The following is an 18319-nucleotide window of genomic DNA, read 5'->3' as shown; positions in this document are numbered from 1 at the left end:
AAAATGACTACAACGATTTACTATTTATCAACTTGTAATGAGAAAAATGCCACTACTGCTATTGGCTGGTTGGCAATAGGACCACTACACAAGGGGGCGCTCTCCTGCCAGCCTGTGTCAGCGACAGGGTTTCCAAATCAATCAATCTAAATTATAATTTGATGCTTGATGTCTTCTTTAAGGAAGGTTACTGGGCATTTTGCACTGTACAATGAAATGTCCTAATTGGAAATATAGAGAATAAGAGGGTCAGGTGGCGCCAAACAAAATATCATCATTTAAAGAAACACTATTTAGTGTTTTTAGCCAACAATTTCGATTTCAAACTCGTTTGTATGATCCAGCGACTTTGGATAACTTTGGTTGCCTGCCCAGCAACCTTTGACAACAACTTGCCACAGTAGTTCAGCTAATCACCGTTGTCTTGAATCAGTTTTTTTTTATCCTCTATCTTCTTTGGTTTACTTTCTGCTTCTACTCTACCATTACAATCATACATAGACTAGTAAGCACGTTAACTACCCTTTTGTCTGAGGGACACAGTCCAATAACAGCAGTGCCATTCTCCCTGTTATAAGACAAAAACATTTTGAAAAGACCACTTTAAAACAGGAAAGCCATATGGAGTTACTTTAAAGAGGAGACTATTGGCCTTGCCGGTGACTTTGTTCTGAATTTCAACCCCCTGCCCTCATTCAGCGCCTTCATTAAGGGCCGAAACTGGCCGAGTCCTCTGGTCACGCTTGACAGAAGTTGCCCGATAATCCCCCGGTCACGCTGTGATCCCGGTTAAATCTCTGAGTTAACCGTGTGTATATATAGACATATTTATATGTTTCCGTTCACCCTTGGTCACCCTGAGTATCAATGTATATATGTAAAGAAACAATATTTTAAGCCCAGCTTTTATCATTTCCTGCTGATATTGTAGGAAACCAGGACCAGAAACAAACCGTTGCAACAGCGCTGTTCCACATTGCCGAACTGAGGAAAAGCGGCTTTATGTTGATTTGCCGAAGTGGAAAATTGGCCTAAAGTGATAGCCATTTGAGGATTAGAGCTCGCAATAGAGCGGCTGAGGCACTGGGACCCCACCATTCAAGCCCTTTTTTCAAATCCCTGGGTCACGATAGGTACCTGGATGACATCATTCATAGTACAGCTTAAAAAGGGGTGTGGGAGGGTCTCAGCCTTGGTCCCAAAAGAGAGAGAGAGAGAGATTGAGGGGTGCAGAGGGGGCGATGGCTTTGACGCAAAGAAAGAGACAGAAAGACGTGTCTATGGCCCAAGGCTTTTCCTTCGCCTAATCCCCTCTTCTATTTTTTTTTTTTTTTTTTACTTCGCTGGGTGTCAAACCTTGAGGAACCCCCGTCTGAAGAACAGACAGCTGAGGGGTTGAGAAGGCACCCCAAGCCTCTTTGTGAAGTATTTATTAAATCACAATGACTCGCAGCCACCTCCTCTCAGCTTCACTCTCTCCCTTACTCCCACTCTCTTACACTACGGAACCCCACCACCACCCTTTTTTCTCATCTCGGTAGAACAAAAGGCCGTCGCCTCTGTATCCACTTCAGTCAAGCACGGAAGGCAGACAGATGGATTTAAATTGGTAGTTGGGGAGGGGGGGGCTTCCTTCTTTCTCTTTCGCTAGCAACCGAGTGGTCCGGTGAATAGGAGCACTCGCCTGTGCTGCAGCGCTTAAAGCTTGAGCCGTTTGGCCTCAACCTCGGCAGCGGGGAGGGCAGAAATTGTGTTTCGGGCTTTCCAGAAAAAAGGGCTTAAAAATAAGGCAAAAAACGCAGACTGAAGGAAAACTTGTTTCCAAGTGGACCGGCTTGTTGGAGGCGATGGTGTGCCTCCTTTGAAATGACACATGGGACTTTGTTACATTATTGTAGCGGGAAGGCTACAAAATCAAAAAGTCCACCATCTAATTGGTTCTGTTTCAATCAGAAGACAAATGAAATACCCATAAAATTTAACACTAAGTGTTACACATTAAAAAAAAAACGATTAAAAAATTGTAAAATTAAAATAAAAGTAATTTCCAAATCTTTTTTAAAAAGTATTACTCAAACAGGAATGGCTCTGCTCCTGCCACTGAACACTGACTCCTGCCACTGAACACTGACTACGGTGTAAAAGAAGAAAAGGAAAAACAGCGTGAGTTGATTATAAAGAGCAAAAAAGAAGGCCAGGAGGAAAAACATGTCACAAAGAAAAGGTTGGGCTGCTTGTTACGTCAATCACAGAAATTGGTGCGCAATTTAAAACGTCTCAGGCTATACTCTGGAGAGGAAGGGGGGGGTGAGACGTTATTTCCCTGACAAGCTCTCGGACTAAAGTGTCGACCTGAGCCTTTAAAACACACCCTGCCATTACGAGTTCCGTGACAAATGGATGTCGGCGAACGGGGCCGACTCACAAACGAGCGGAGTGAGAGCGGCCGGCTGAGCCAGGAGGGATGAGGACGCTGATCAATGACACGTGTTCCAGGACAGGGAGGGTAAAAATGGGCACGCAGGCGCCGGCGCTTCATCAGCAAAGGCATTCCATCAATAAAAAAATACATAAATTAAACATCAGTTCATTAATGAATGACCGGCTGCGCTAAAAACCGACACCCTGCAGGTGGCTGATAGAACTAGCAACACGTTTGCATCCAGGTGGACGAGATGAAGGAACAGGTGAAAATAATTATTTAGATATTTGATGGAGACGGCGGTGAGGAAGTTGGTTCAAAAGTTCAAATAGATTTATAAAAAGAAACAAAAAAACAGAAGAAGAATTATTTTCAGTGACGAGAGAATAATGACTTCTTGAGAATGACTTCACAGAAGAGTTCCGGTCGGTAAAGGCAGGAAGGCAGCGAGGGGGGGCAGGAGGTGAAAACAGCGAGCGGCACGACGGTGATGAAGCAGGGAGGGCGAGCGAGGACAGATATGAATGGAGGCAGCGGGAGAGAGGGGAAAGTGACAGATACAGAGGGAGGGGAAGGACATTAAAAAAAATGAGAAGCGGCACACGGGGCCGCATTTCTGCGATGACTAAATATGGTGCCGCCGGGCCTGCTTGGGAGATTCTTCCCGGCTCTGGTCTGGCTGAGGAGCGTTTAGGTTAAACAGAGAGAGAGGCTGTTAAATTCCACTCTGAAGGGGACGCTAGCCTCGCAGCGAGCGCTAACGACTCTCAGGGCCGCATCCCCGACAGGAAGCTCTGCACCTTTATTAACCTTCACAAAAAAACCTGTGCTCTTTATGAGTTCTTCTGCGAGAGCAGTAGAAAGTGATCCGGCTCTGGGAAAATCTCCCCGGATCAAGGGGTGTTTGCCAGGATGAGAGCACAGCGGTGCAGCTCGTTGACCTTTAAAAAAAAAAAAAGGAAAAAAACAACACAAGGAATCTGTTTCAGCGCAGAAAATTCTCTGCTTTCAGCGCAGATAGTTGTCTTTTACAAGCCACGAGTTCCCTTCAGTGAAAGCAGCTGAGTTTCGACAGGAAGGGTTGACGACCTTGTGTCTCTGCCTCAAGATGAACCATGAGGAAATGACAGCTTGTCTTTTTCACAGTTACAGTTTTTTTTTTTTTTGACTTTTGGGTTTATTTCTTTATCTAGAGTTAAAAGATTTACCTAAGAGGAACCAACAATACTTTGAAACTAACTAAATCTGAACAGGACAGGAAGTGGCTCAACGACAACAATGACCATGGCACAGTCATAAACTGAAGACATGTGAACTGAATTAAACTGGAATATAGACTTCTTAAAAAGCAATAATAATATTGTCCTCAGTACAGAGTCCACGATGCACATCCAGCTGGAAACTTGATGAAAGTCCTAGAAAAGTAGCAAACTAGCTTTGCTTGTAGCGCTGTTGCTTAATCAGACTAATAAGTTTTATTTTCATTTTCACAAAGGCCAACCATAATTGTCATGTATATAAAATGAGGAGGGTTGTGAAAAATCATGATGGAGGTTTTCCTCACCCTCCAAAACCTGTTATCTGAAAAGAGTAGTAGTACTGGGCCACCACATGCGCACACACACACACACACACACACACACACACACACACACACACACACACACACACACACACACACAATATCTGGCTACGCCTCTGAGTTGCTGTCGGCCCCCAGCTCACAAGTCGTCGCCACCGCTGCCACCACCGCCGTCCGTCACGTCTATATGACAAACGGTTTGTGTGGCGGTTCATTCATTCCTGCATGGCGCGCAGTGACAAATACAGGCCCCTGGCGCCGCATTCCTCTGTGGATTAATGGCCGAGAGGACGCACCGTCGCAAAGCGGGGCTAAACGATTTGGCGGCCAGAACTGCGGCCGACGGTGTGAAGAATTTCGACATTTCTACGCGCAGGGGCTTTTTTATGAGAAGTCGCGTGTCGCCGCGAGGACCGTTAGAGAGAGATTCAGCGGCGGCTTCTTCGTCAAAAGCGGTGACAGTTCAATTAGAGGAAGGTGGATGGTGGGGGAGGGGGGATGGAGAGGAGGGAGGCAGAGGAGGAAGAAGAGGAGGAACGGATGGGAAATGAGATCAGAGAGAGGTGAGGAGCAGTGTTGTCGGGATTACTCCATACAACTAATCCAACTACTGATTACTCCTTTAAAAGTAATGTAATTACTAACTACTTGGTTTCATAAGTAATCAATTACTAATTACAAATACTTTATTTTAAGAATAAACAAAGTTGCTCAGTGCTTTGGAATGAGCTTTATTAAAGTGCAAATTTTGCAATTCCAAACATCGCCTGTGTCCTCTTAACGAGTGGATGGATGTTTTCTCTCTGAACACAAACTGGTGGTGGGGGCAATGGGGGGGGGGACGATGACAGGGTGGTCTGGCGGTTTGTGCCAAACGTTTTTTCAAACCCCCCGTCACCGGGAGACCGTCCCGCGTTGACTCGTCTCCCTTTCAAGCGTCAGAGTTCACAGATTAGGAAAACAGGAGTCGGCGAGAGGCTTTCTGTGGGCCTCCGGGGTGCCGAGTGGCGCCGCCGCGGGAGGCCGGCGGAGACGAGCGGGACAGCTGAGCCCCGCTGCCGCCGAGCGGGAGGCTTCTCTTCACGGCGGGGCCGCGGCAGCGTGTGGCAGCGGCCCCGCTGCGGCTGGAGGTCAACGGGGCGGCCTCTCCGGCGACCCTGCCGTGGTTCCCTTCCTCCCCCCCGCTGTCCCCTCAGCTGGCTGTACAGTTAATCCCTGGTGGGGTTATTAGCGGCTGCCCACAACCGCCGAGGCCCGTTTTAATTGGCGAACAACGGGCAGCCTCGGCTCTCATTATCGTGACGGAGGAGTCGCATTGTGCGGATATGAACCCCACCACCACCACCACCACCGCCCCCCGACGGTGACTTTGTGGTTGAGCTGCTCATCTGAATAAACAGGGTTGTTTTAATTATTATCTTGTTCGTCCCAAATAATATCTCCTAAAAGAGGTGAAAACATGTTTAGAGTGGCACCAGACAGACCGGACCAAATATCATTTTTTAGACCAGTGATCCCAAAACTCTCTTATTTAGATTTTTATAGGTTAAATATTATAGTTATTTTGATTGTCTTTTTTCAAATCTGGGGGTCCAATTGAAGAGCACCACATGATATTTCCCTTCTTGCTTAAAACTGACTTGTTGGACCTTCTGCCTGTTTGGAGGGAGACTAAGAATAAGAGCAACCAAGAGGGGGTTATTAAAGCACAGAATACACAGCTGGTGTAGTTGGGTGCTGTTATTAACCTGGGTACCAATTCCCTTTATGAAACATCATCACATCACATCACATCACACGTTTTAGCACAGTTTTGATAAGTGCAGCCCAAAAAAGGAGCAAAAGATGGACTTTCCTTTGGGCAGGTTGCTCGACAGGCCAGAAATATCTTCCTCAGATCTTCTATAAAAAGCACTTCATAACTGAACAATTTCACTTCTTGATTGTTTTAAATAATAGAATATTCATTAGTCATTCTGATTTGGAAGGATACTTTTTCACACACACACACACACACACACACACACACACACACACACACACACACACTCACACACACACACACACACACACCTAGTAGGTAAATAATAAGCCAGATGGATCAACATGACTGACAGGCCTCAGGTAACAGGGGTCACATATTAGCGGCCCCCTACACTGCGTGATGATAGCCTTCTCTCTGCAGCGCTGACCATGATCCCCCTTTGTGTGTGAGTGGGCAAGTGTTGCATGTGTGTGTGTGTGCGTGTGTGATTGTGGGGGGTGCAGGAGTCGGAGTTCCTCGCTGGCATTCATTAGGGGCCGAGGAGGAGGAGGAGGAGGGGGAGGGGGAGGGGGAGGATGGGGGAGGAGCAGGGAGGGCCGAGGGCAGGAGGGGGTCAGCTCTCACAGCTGAGGGTGTCATTAGCCAAGGGGATCACTGACAAATTTTTTAAAGCCAGCTTATGTCTGCTCTGGCTGCTCTGGTGTGTGTGTGTGTGTGTGTATGTGGTGTGTGGTGTGTGTGTGTGTGTGTGTGTGTGTGTGTGTGTGTGTGTGTGTGTGCGTGCGCGCCTGCGTCTTTGGAGTTCCTTGGAATTTATCTCCAGAGGTTTTCATTTGCTTTCCTCCGATGCCAACCCTCAGAACTGTTTACAATCACCACCCCGATATTTTGCATGCAATCTCCGCATTTGGCAAAAGAAAACATGAAAAAAACGAGCCAGAAAAGGGCAAAGAAAGACAGAACGCCCAGCGGAGGAATGCGGCAGCTTCGTTGGCTCAGCCTATACGAGTCCAACAGCGTTTCTTTAAACCAACAAAACCTGATCCGGCACCAAACGATGAAGAAGAAGAAGAAAAAAAAAAAACCTAACCAGACGGACGGCGTGAGGGGGAAAATAAAGTCGGGCTCTGCTCGTTTTTACGGATTTACGAATAGGAAGTTGTGCTCAGCTACTTGTAAGTCTTGATTTACTTTGATGAAGCGTGTGGGTGGTGGTGGGGTGGGTGTGTGCTGATAGAACAAGTTTAGTGTATATTTCTTTTTAATAAAGAATTCAGCAATTTCAGTATTATTGCTTATGTTCGGTGAGGAAGGGGGACGGTTAGGGGAGGCGTAGAGAGGACGTGAACCGGCAGAAATGTCTGAGGCGGCACAGTGACTCATTCAACTCAGCGGTCAGCAGGTTAGAACAAACAGGGTGTGAAAAATACTATTATTTTACATGTAAGAGGTTCAGCTTGACGTCACTGTCAAGTTGCTTTGTATAAAAAAATCTGCTATGGCACAATAAAAGTGGTGTCAACAGAAACACAGTTTCAAATTGATGTTGTTTTCCTCTAAAATAAATAAGTTAAAAAGGTCAAATCTCAGTTTCTGTGAAATTCCTGGCGTCTGTGTTTACAACATGGAATCATTCTGAATTGTTGCAAGTTTAGTCATTGAAATCAGGAAATCACTCAATCCGTGAAGGGCCGAGAAAGTATTTCTGCAAAATGTTGCAATGGAGATGAAAAACGACCGGAGGACGTGGGGGGCGGAGGAGGAGGTGGTGGGAAGGAGGTGGAGGCGGGTGTCGCTCTCAGTGATGGATTTTTAGCCGACTGGACTTGGGAGTGAAGCGGAGCAGAGGTCAGAGATTCCACAGCCGTCTTTGTCAAACGACGCTTCGCTCTCAGACAAAAACAAAGGACGTTTCCCCTCCGTCCAGGTGCACCTGAGAAAGCAGCCGTCCTGTGGGGGTGGGGGGGTGGCAGGCAGGGTGGGGGAGGAGCCGCAAATTCCCCTTCAGCGTCGGCCAGCGGAGGGGTGGGGTGGGGTGGGGGTGGGGGGGGTGACCACGTGACAAGGTCAAAGAGATGATAAGGAGGTGCAAAATATGCCGAGAGGTTAAACCCCACCCCTCCAGGGGGAGTGTGGGTGTCCTTGGGGGGGGGGGGGGCTCCCTGATTGAACATTTCCCATGAACCCGAGCGTAACCGCAGCTATTCTGCACCAGTGCGGTCGGCCCCGCGGCGGCGGTGGCGGTCAGGGAGAGGCAGGTGAAGCGTTTCCCGAAAAGTGAGAGGAAGTCGCTCGTTTGGGGGGAAAGGAGGGATGGAGGGATGGAGGGATGGAAGAATGTGAGTGGCGGAGAGGTGAGCGCTGCTGCTTCAAAGGCTGCGGTGGGCAAAGCTGCCATTCTACCCCACCGACAGACACACACACACACACACACACACACACACACACACACACACACAAAAAAACTTTCCTTTTCTTTTTCTTACATTTATTCTGTTACGCAACAACAACTTCTGCCCCCTAATGGCCAAATTTTAAAAGAGCCGCTCTGAACTCACAGAAAAACACAAATCCCTTCATTAAAGTGGTCAGAACTCAACGACACTGAAGATTCCCGTCGCTGAGGGACTCACACAGTTGGCCTCCGTTCCCAACATGTGCCGCCGCTCGTCAGAAGAGACGCAGCGTTCAGGGAATCCATCCCCCGACCCACCACCATTCCCCCCCACCCCCCACCCTTACCCCCAACCCCCCGACCCACCACCCTTACCCCCACCGCCCCGACCTCATACCCCCCTCCCATACCTTCGACTTATTGCGAACGCTCATCGCACGGCCCCTCGGCCACAGGTCAGAGGTCGATGGTCTCCCAGTGAAAAGAGGAAATGGGCTAATTGTCCACATTAGTGCCTGACAGATGATAGCGCGGTAACCAAAAAGAAAAAAAAAAAACGCTCCAGATCAGGCCGATAAATACGGCGACCCCAAACTTTGGAGCCCTGCGCGTTTATTAATAATCGCTGTTCTGCACCTTTTCTGTGTGGACCAGCGGCAACGTCCAATTGAATGCGCAGCCGCTCAGAGTGTAACAGGAGGATGAAAGTGTCTGCGTGAAAAAAAAAAGAACGAAAGAAAAAAAGAAAAGAAAATTTCCTACTGTAAACGTCTGTGGTCTGCGAGAAAGAATGACTGAGGGGGAAAGAGTCACAGCCGGGATAAAAAACTAACAGTTCACTGAGGTTAGAGAAACATTAAGGTCGAGGCCTTGAACAATTGCGGTGAAGTTGATGGTTTGGTTTGAAATAGGGGAATGTATAGTGGGATTTTTGTTTAAGTCCTTTAACGCAGAAAATGAATGAACAAAAAAGATCACGGAAATTCAACCTTTTTTCACTCCGTCAGTGAGGTTCTGCCCTCAGTGCTGATGTGCAGAGCTAAAAAATACATCACTCTCTTTTTCTTAATCACAATTCAAAGGTTCTACACAATAAAGATTTTTTTTTCACACACACAATAGCATGTGCCTCTCGACTCCCCAGAGTCCAGCATTTACAACCTACTCACTCCACTTTTCAGGAGGTGTACTTTTAAACAGAGCTCTGAAAATGAGCACTTTGTGATGTCACAGAGGGCACTGATTGCTCCAATGGTCCAGCAGAGCATCATTTTCTGCAGGAAAGGCTGCAAACAGAGGACAAAATAGACTTTTTCTTCCTGGTTAACTCCTTGTGCCTGGTGGCTTCGCAGCACAATCGAGATGTGCAAATCAGTTTAACGCTGGACTTTCAATACATCTCAGCTTTGCCTTAAACTTTCTGCTGTCTGTGCCTGAAATAGACACCGGTGCATTTGAATCCTCTGATAAATAGGCGCTTAGTGGCTACACACACACTCGCTCACACACACACACACACACACACACACACACACACACACACACACACACACACACATGCATCTGGAGCAAATGAGTGGCTGACACATGCAGGCTCGGCAGGGTGCAGGGAGGAGCAGGATGGACTGTGTGAATCACGGCTGCTGGATCTTCTTCAGCAGGAGACGTCACGCGGTGTCGTGCTGACGAATGACAGGTATTTTAACAGGAAGAGTAACCGCAAGCTCACACACACAGACACACACACACACACACACACACACCCACAGACTGACTCACAATTTGTCGCTCAAATGAAAAACACAAGGCAGACAATCCGACTTGATCCTCGGCCCTCAGGTGGAGCGGCTGCGAGCGTTGGGCTGGGTTTCTCCCAGCACTTATCCCACCGCATCCATCTGCAGCCGTCCCATCGCAAAAAAAAAAAAACTTTAACGCACCACACAAGAGAACCTGATACGGCGGCCCCCGTCCGGACAGCTGTAATAAGAAAGACGATCTGACGTTCCCGTACCCCCGGTTCGCCAGCAAGACTCTCGGGCCCGAGGAGAGCAAAGTGTTTTAATCAGGCCCGAGGTTCCCGGATCAATCCGACAAAAGATCTCATCACGATGAGGCGGTGGAGGCGGGCCGGCAAGCGCTGGGGGGTGAAAAAAAAAAACCCCACATAGGACTGACGGCAGGAGAGGAGGCGCACGATCGTGATCTCCTCCATCAAACTGTTGACGGCGCAGAAGAAAAACACGAGACGTGTTGACTTTGCCGGCTCGGGTGGACGGAGCCAAGAGTTTCGGAAGGAGGGAAAATGATCCCGCTGCAGCTTTATCCATCTCAACCCTCCTCCCCGCTTTTCTCAGGGGTTCATGAATAGCGAGTACTAACGCGCGTGCACACACACACACACACACACACACACACACACACACACACACACACACACACACACACACGAACACCATGAGTGAGTAAAATCTGCTCTATGTTGCTGTGGATTAGCCTCCACGTCATGTGCCTTTGGCTGGCTGGCTGGCTGGCTGGCCCACCACCTTGGCGCTGGGAACCCCCCAGAACACCCCCCACCCCCTCAGCTCTCTTCTGGACGGAAAGAAGGTGTGATGCAATTAAATAATGATGATTAATTGCAAAAACAGGCGGGAGAAGCAGACGAGCTGCAGCACCTGGCTGCTTCTCCCACGAAATACTCCTCCCCGTTCCAGCCCAGTCTTCCGCAGAGGAGCGAGAGAGAGAGAGAGAGAGAGAGAGAGAGAGAGAGAGAAAACAGAGAAAAAAGCCCCTTCTCACACTCGTTCCCAGTCACTTGTGACGAGAGTGAGAAGTAGGTCAAGTGGATGACACTGTTTCGCCGTGCAATAGGGGCATACTTGAAGTGTGTTGGAGCAGTTAAGATAAGCGATCTGTGATGGACGCCTGCTTTTCTCGTCTGCCGCTCTGCGGAAGAGGGGGGTGGAGAGGGGGAGGAAGCGGCCCTCCACAGAAGGGTGGAGCTCATTGTCGTCGCCCGACGGAGCTTTTGTTTCCTCTCACACCTTGATGGCAGGGAGGGGCTTCGTCGAAGGAGGAATCGGTCTTCAGTTGGGTCTCAGAGGAGATGCACGTTCTTTGTCCTTTCATTTCTTCTACAACACTGATTGAGGTGGCGATGATGGCGACTTGTTTGTTTTGTTTAGCTTTTTTTTTTCTTTTTTGTTTTATCGTGCGTCGGCCTCGGGGTTCCCGCAGTGTGGCAGTCTCACGTGTTTTAGCATCCGACAAATTCAATAAATACCTATCAAACTGTCGGTCTGTTTGCAGCCTCCAGCACTGAAATTTTCTTTGCTTCTTGGACCTTGTGCACATGGCCACGAGGAAGGAAAATCACTCAACACTATTCTTTACATTACACCTAATGACTGCCGTTCCATCACAATGTATAACTGAGATTAAGCACCACTTTGATTTTTTTTTTAATGACTAAATACTAGCAACTTTATTTCATGCGACTTCATTTTTCGCAATTTTCTAATCCAAAAAGTTTACATCTTCTTTCTGCTGACTCCTCTTTCCTCCTTGCTGTTCTCTTTTCAGGATCCTGTAACATAACTGCTCAGGACAATTTTAAACCGAACTCCTGATTAATTAAAAAAAAAAAAAAAAAACACACACATTTATCCATCTGTCTCCAGCTAAACCTGATGCTCTGTTTGGACCTTGAAAGTCTTTGGAAAGAGATGGAGAGAGAGAGAGAAAAAAAACAACAACCAGGTGGCGCCCCACTAACACCTGGCTGCAGGTGCTGTCTTTAACCTTGAAGGGCTGTTGGTGCCCTTTGTGACATCACAGCATGTTTTGGCAGAGGCTTTCTGAAAAGCGGATGGAGCAGGAGAAGGTTGGATTTTTCTCATTTCCGGGGAGTTCACTGAGCCGCTAGAGATATTCATTACAGTTAGAAAACACTGTTGGAGTGAAGTGCGTCTAATATGGCCAGTGTCAGAAGAGGCCGTCTCACTGGGAGTCCTGGCGAGGCCGGTGCCGAGGAGGACGGGAACCGAGAGGCGCGCTGCTTGCTTTGGCATCGGCACTCAGCTCCGGCTGCCAGCGGCTATTAAAGCTGACTGGCTCGCACAGGCAAGAAAAAAAACAAAACAAAACTGCCGTATCTGGTTTTATATCTGTTATTTCTGCTCAACGCGCTCCTCGCCACGAGCCGCTGGCCGCTTGTAAAGCCGCGAGGACTGACACCTGTCTGCGGATCCACCGATCGCAACCGAGTCAGTCGGAAACAGAGTTGAGTTCAGCCGCCCGACAGCCAGGTGATGAACAGTCAGAGGGGGGAACAGCTGGTGCGTAAAACTCCTCCGCAAAGAACCAATAACGCGCCGGATACTTAACAAAACCCCACCAGGTACGAAACTTACCCCGCGAGCGCGGTGTCCGCGAGATCTCGGGATGACGCCTCGTGAGATCCAGGCTGTAATCAGCTCTCAGCTTCTCTCCTCTTTTAACAAACTGTCCTCTGCGGGCGATCTGGCGTCTCCTCCTCCTCCACACTCCTCCGTTTGAGGATTTAGTAGAAGTAGAAGAAGAAAAAACAGGGGGGGGGGGGGGGGGAGAGCAGATGCAAGCGTCAACCCAGTCTAAAGTGCGGGGCCACCGTGAAGTGTCCTCGTGCGGAGCTCTCAGCAAACTGAAAGGCGTCCAGTGCGTCCATCGGTTGTAAAGGCAGCGCGGGGTTGGCTACTCCCCGTTACAATCAAACCCAGATTTCCAACCAACGCGCGCGCGCGCGTGTGTGTGTGTGTGAGAGAGAGAGAGAGAGAGAGAGAGAGAGGAGGGGACGAGAGAGCGCGAGGGAAGAGAGAGAGAGAGAGAGAGAGAGAGAGAGAGAGCGAGGGGGAGAGACAGAGAGAGAGAGAGAGAGAGAGAGAGCGAGAGAGAGAGCGAGAGAGAGAGCGAGAGAGAGAGAGAGAGAGAGAGAGAGAGGCGCATATTCCATGAACCCGCACTGGATGTTTTTCGGATTGATTCCATTTTCACTTTGATTTGAGTCTCGCAAAAAAAGACAAGAAAAGAAATTCCAGCCGTGCAGCCAGAATCAGAAAGGCAGCACAGCTCAGAGGCAAACAAACTGTCCAAATTAGGATGGGGGAGGAAAACAACAACACAACTGCTCTCACACCATGTTGCTCTTTCTCTCTCTCTCTCTCTCTCTCTCTCTCTCTCTCTCTCTCTCTCTCTCTCTCTCTCTCTCTCTCTCTCTCGCTCAAAAAAAAAAAAAAAAAAAAAAAGTGTCCTCGCGGCTCGCTCGCTCGCGCTCGCTGGCAGCCATATGGCGGCCGTAATGAGAGCGCAGCGCTGAACCTGTTGAAGCGGAGGGGACCCTGGCGGGACCCTGGCGGGACCCCGGGCCCCGCAGAAACAAGAGGCAGATGCAGAACGCTCCAATTTATTAATCCCGGTAATGGCTCGCGACACGCTGGTATTTACTGTCGTGTGCGCCCGTGCGTCAAGGCACCAATGACGCGGACTTCATGGGATTCACTAAAAAAGTCTGCGTGTAACTGGAACGGACTGCATTACGGCGTTGACTGGCGATTGCGTCACGGAGATGCTCTATTGTGCTGCGTCGAAAAGAAAATAAAAAAAAAAAAAAGGGGGGGGGGTTCTTGGCTCGAGGGGGAACGTGGCGGTGCGCCCTCGGGCCACGCCGCCGGCGCGTTCAGCTCATTGGCTCGGTTCACGTGGGCTTATAGCTGCTCATTAATGAGTTAAAGAGCTGTGGGTTCAAGCAGTCACGCAGTGTGCGTAAAAACGCTGATCGGTGATGTGTGACTGTCTGGACGAAACCAAACCAAACGGGAGATCTGATCGTTGACAAAGGACCATGGCGTGTGTTGTAGTTTATTTACTAGATATTTCTGAGTTAGAAGTAGGAGCAGCGACAATGCGGGACTGACTGATGTGCCTTGCCAACGAGCACCGCGGCCCACATTTGTAAAAGCCAGTCCAGCAGAACCGCGCGCACTTTATCACGGCCGTGAAACTCGCAGCCGCGGCCCGCATGCTCGCCCCCGCGTGTTGTTGCAGGTGCAGCCCGTTAGTTGGAGCGTCGCGGGCCGAACAAATCCCGAGCAGCTCCCTGCTTCCGCCGTAAGCTGATCAACATTCCTGCTGTGTTTACTGTGCCATCCTCTGGGGGGAACGGAGCGGCTCGGCCCGGCCCGGCCCGGCCCGGCCCAGGACCAGAGTGAGCTTTTGTACCGATTTATTCCATTCATCTCAGACAAAGAGTCCTTAAAAAGTGTGTCCAAACATGCGGATAATTCACATTAATAAGCAATAAAAGCTCCGCTTCACAGGACGGTACCTGCAGCCAGCAGGCTAATTAATGGTGTCGGTGAACTAGCAGGGAAAATGAGTTAATAGGTTCAGCCACCCGAGGGGGAAAGTGGTGCCAATTTCATCAAGAAATAATTTAAATTGGAGTCTGGACGGGTGAATTGCGGCGCTGCTGCGTGCATGGTTAGAATTATTGCTGCTCATTAAAAAAAAAAAAAAATCTGACACATTTGCGCCGGGAGACACGCATTTATTAATTGTGTTATTACACCCTTCAGTTCGTTCAGCCCCCTTTGGCTAATTTATAAATTCACCATTTAAAAAAAATGCATAATTTTGCCCAAGTTGGACGGCAGAAACCATAGCTTTTTGCATCTGCTCGACTTCAGTGTAAACATGTTGTGATTTGAATTGGAATTTGAAACTGCAATTATTTTTTATTTGTGGCCGGGTGGGCCTAATGCGTATTTATTTTTCAATGAAATAATAAATATGAACTTTTAAGATTTGATATGTTGTTTTTAAAAATATGAAAGTCTGCGGAGTTTGAGTACATACGGACTGCGAGCCTATACTGCGCGGCAGGGTAGAGGAAAAACACAAACATTGTGCATCTTGTGCATCTACTGAGCCTCACAGACTAACAATATTTTTTATGCTTGACGACAACAACAGCAACAACAACATCAACAACAAAAAAAGGAGCCTCACCAGCCGGGGGGGGGGGCTATCTATGTAGGTGATCTCTCCAATTACAACCAGCAGCGATTTAAGACGGGCTGAAAGCGAGGAGCGGCGACAAGAGGCGACACACTCACTTGCTGTCAGACGGGACTGGAGCGGGGAGCTCTCCTCGGTGCTTTCCGAGTTCTTGTTCTTGCTGTTGTTGTTGCACTTGGAACTATTGTGCGGATTCTCTCTGCTCCCAGCGCTGGGTTCCCTGCGGCGGAAATGTCAGCCTGCGGCTTTTCTCCTCGCTTCATTTTTTGGCACCCCCGCTGTTGCGCCCGAGACGAGATGCTTACCTTGTCCAGTGGGGGCAGAAGCCCCGCTCGCGCTTCTATTTTTTCTTCTTTCTTTTCAAGTGTTTTAAAATAAGGAGAGGGCGCCCTCTTGTGGTGCGAGCAGTCAGACTACGCGGGAATCTGTGAAGGAAGCACGGGGAAGGTTACAAGTTGAAGTTTCTAAAAGGCCATTCAATTGCTCTGGTCATTTCTATTTAGATACACCATAAAAATCAATACATTTGTTAAAGGGCCAATTACACAAGTATATTGAATTGTATTTAAGATATTAGTTTATATTTATTTAAAACTGCATGTGGATTATCCAAAAAAAACAAAACAAAACAACATGACATGATTGATTTATAAAACATGAGGTCTCGAACATAATTGAGTTTTCAGCTGCAAAAAAATTAACTTTTATCTTCACAAGATTTAATTTCAGTGATAAAAAACACAACAACAAGTCAGATTAGAACAAAAAGGGATTAACGCAATGTTTTCTTACTCTCAGATGCTCCCAATTTACACACTGGGCCTTTTAATTGGGATTAAACACGTGCATGTGTGCATAGTTGTTCAGACCTGTCAGAGCCCAGATGTTACTAATACCATTAATGATTCTCTCCTCCTCCAATAAGCACACACACACACGTACACACCCACACACACGCACGCACGCACACACACACACACACACACACACACACACACACACACACACACACACACGCACACACACACGCGCACACACACACACACACACACACACACACACACACACACACACACACAGCCTGGGACTGAAACAACTGGAATGCAGCCATCGTAAATGTTATTAGTCACACCTGTGTGTGTTGTCTGGATCTTTGAGAAGGAGCCTCGATGGACTGAAGCGAACAGTCTCAGCTGTGCACATCGTGCACAGTTTTGTGGAGCTTCTCAAATCCTGTCAAAAAATATGAGATTGATTTGACAAATTTACATATTCCACACATAGGAATAATTTTAATATCTTGTTTAATTCTTGAATGAATTTAATTTACGAAAACAACAACAAAGGTTTTAGTTTTGAAAAAGCTCATTTTAGGTTGAACCTCCTCATCCTGCCTCTAAACCCACTTGACACAGGTCCTGGCCAGTGGTTAACTTCGACGTTGAACCGCTACACAACCGCACACACCTCTCGCAGTGTGTTATGGGGCAATTAACTCGCCCGCAAGTTGCCGACAACCTCCAGAACACGGATTGGCTTCCAGAACACTAATGACGTTGCCGTCGCTCAGAAGACAGTTAAGGAGGCAACAAATGTTCTGTCTGTGGTCTCTGCTGCTGATGGCACTGTTTTTAAATTATACTCTTTATAGAGGGTGTTTTTATGAACAGAGGAAAAACAGAATCTTGTTTCTTCCATTTGTGTTCAAATAATCTGCACTGAGTTGGTCCTATAAATTCAAATTAGCACTTCTCTAAAAGCGAAATTGTTGAGGCATGTTAAGGAATTTCTTCGGTCTTTATAATTAACACTCAGCAGTCATTTACAGGCTATAAGGGGGAGTGCACATGATAAATATATTCCAGCTGCTCTGTTGCTGTGCTCTCTGGTTTTCACCCATTGTCCAGAAAATTATTATTAACATAAAAAACAATAATCCTAAACGACTCCAAATGCTCCATGAAGGTTTCCTGACTAGCATCTTATTCCAGGTAGATACCAACTAATACACAATATTTACATTTCTTTGGGGAAAGAAAAAAAAAGAAGACAAATAATAAAAAATAAAATTAACCTGCAGGAGTGTTCTAAACATATGCCGCACGCTCCCTAAACTGTGAGGCCTTCACTGACCTCACTGTCCTGTGGACCCCTGCTGGTGCCCTTCAGCCAGACCCGTGTCCAACACACATCCATATGTCTTTTACAGTCAGCGGTGGTGGTGAAGTAGGCCAAGCACGGGGGGCCACGGCGGAACCCAGCTGACTGTTAATTAGTTCGCTGCCGGCGTGAACTCTGCGGAGGATGGATGGCGCTCCGGCCGGGGGGAGGTGGGGTGGGAGGGGCTTACAGGAGGGTCTGGGTGATAATTGGCCAGAGACGGAGCGAGGGCAAAGTGCTGAGGGCACTTCGGACATCGCTGAGATTCGATGTTTAAAACCAACAGCTTGAGCCCCTCTCAGCACACCTCTGGCTCGGGATAAACCCCGGAGACCCCGGCCCTGTTTACTTTCCCCTCTGCCGACTCGTTCTGGGGCAGGACGGCAGGTTGGCGTGAGTGTATACAGCCTTTCACACACTCACTCGCTCAGGGATGAGCTGCTATGCTGCTTCGAAGAGGAGGAACCCTGACAAACAGGAAGCCAGCAAGAAAAGCCTGTGTGAAAAGTGTGTGTGTGTAAAGCTTAAAATACCCCATATTAAGCAAATTGACTACACCCATGTTTTGTAACAGCACTCTCTCTCCAGCCTGTCAGTGAACTCAGTATATAGTATATAAATACTGATAGCATTTAATAAATGTTCTCCCTAAAACTTCTCCCAAGATCTCATTTGTACAACACTAATACGGCACCACTTTTCTATTGTTTTTTGCACATTGAATTCCATGGCTGCCATTGGATGGAACTCCCACTGTCCACAACATTTTTAAGTGAACGTCACAAAGAATGATTATAGAAAAATTGGTAAAACTTTTTTTTTGGGTGAACCATGCCTCTAAAATGTCATCCCAGCGCTCGCCAACACTTGAATATCTCCAAGAAAAGAAAATATTCAAATAAATATGGGCCAGATTTTTAAAACCAAGAGCTTAAACGA

At 47.8% G+C, this 18319-nt stretch overlaps 1 protein-coding gene across 2 annotated transcripts in view; it reads right to left on the bottom strand.

Annotated features, from left to right (window-relative positions):
• ntn2 (netrin 2) overlaps nt 1-15450 on the bottom strand; it is a 50757-nt gene extending 35307 nt beyond the window's left edge. The window contains exon 1 of one of the 2 annotated variants that reach the window (XM_076034426.1): nt 15319-15450. The gene's annotated coding sequence lies outside the window, so the exon portion shown is untranslated. Of the gene's footprint in view, nt 1-12579; nt 13200-15318 lie in introns of those variants that run through there. The other variant, XM_076034425.1, reaches the window with a different exon arrangement.
• Nucleotides 15451-18319: the final 2869 nt, after the last annotated feature.

This window comes from Nelusetta ayraudi, unplaced genomic scaffold (genome assembly GCF_046127955.1).
Source record: "Nelusetta ayraudi isolate G7.1 ecotype Tasmania unplaced genomic scaffold, CSIRO-AGI_Nayr_v1 ptg000042l, whole genome shotgun sequence".
NCBI lineage: Eukaryota > Metazoa > Chordata > Actinopteri > Tetraodontiformes > Monacanthidae > Nelusetta > Nelusetta ayraudi.
Note: the sequence above shows the minus strand (reverse complement) of the source record. Positions and strands in the feature narration are given on the sequence as shown.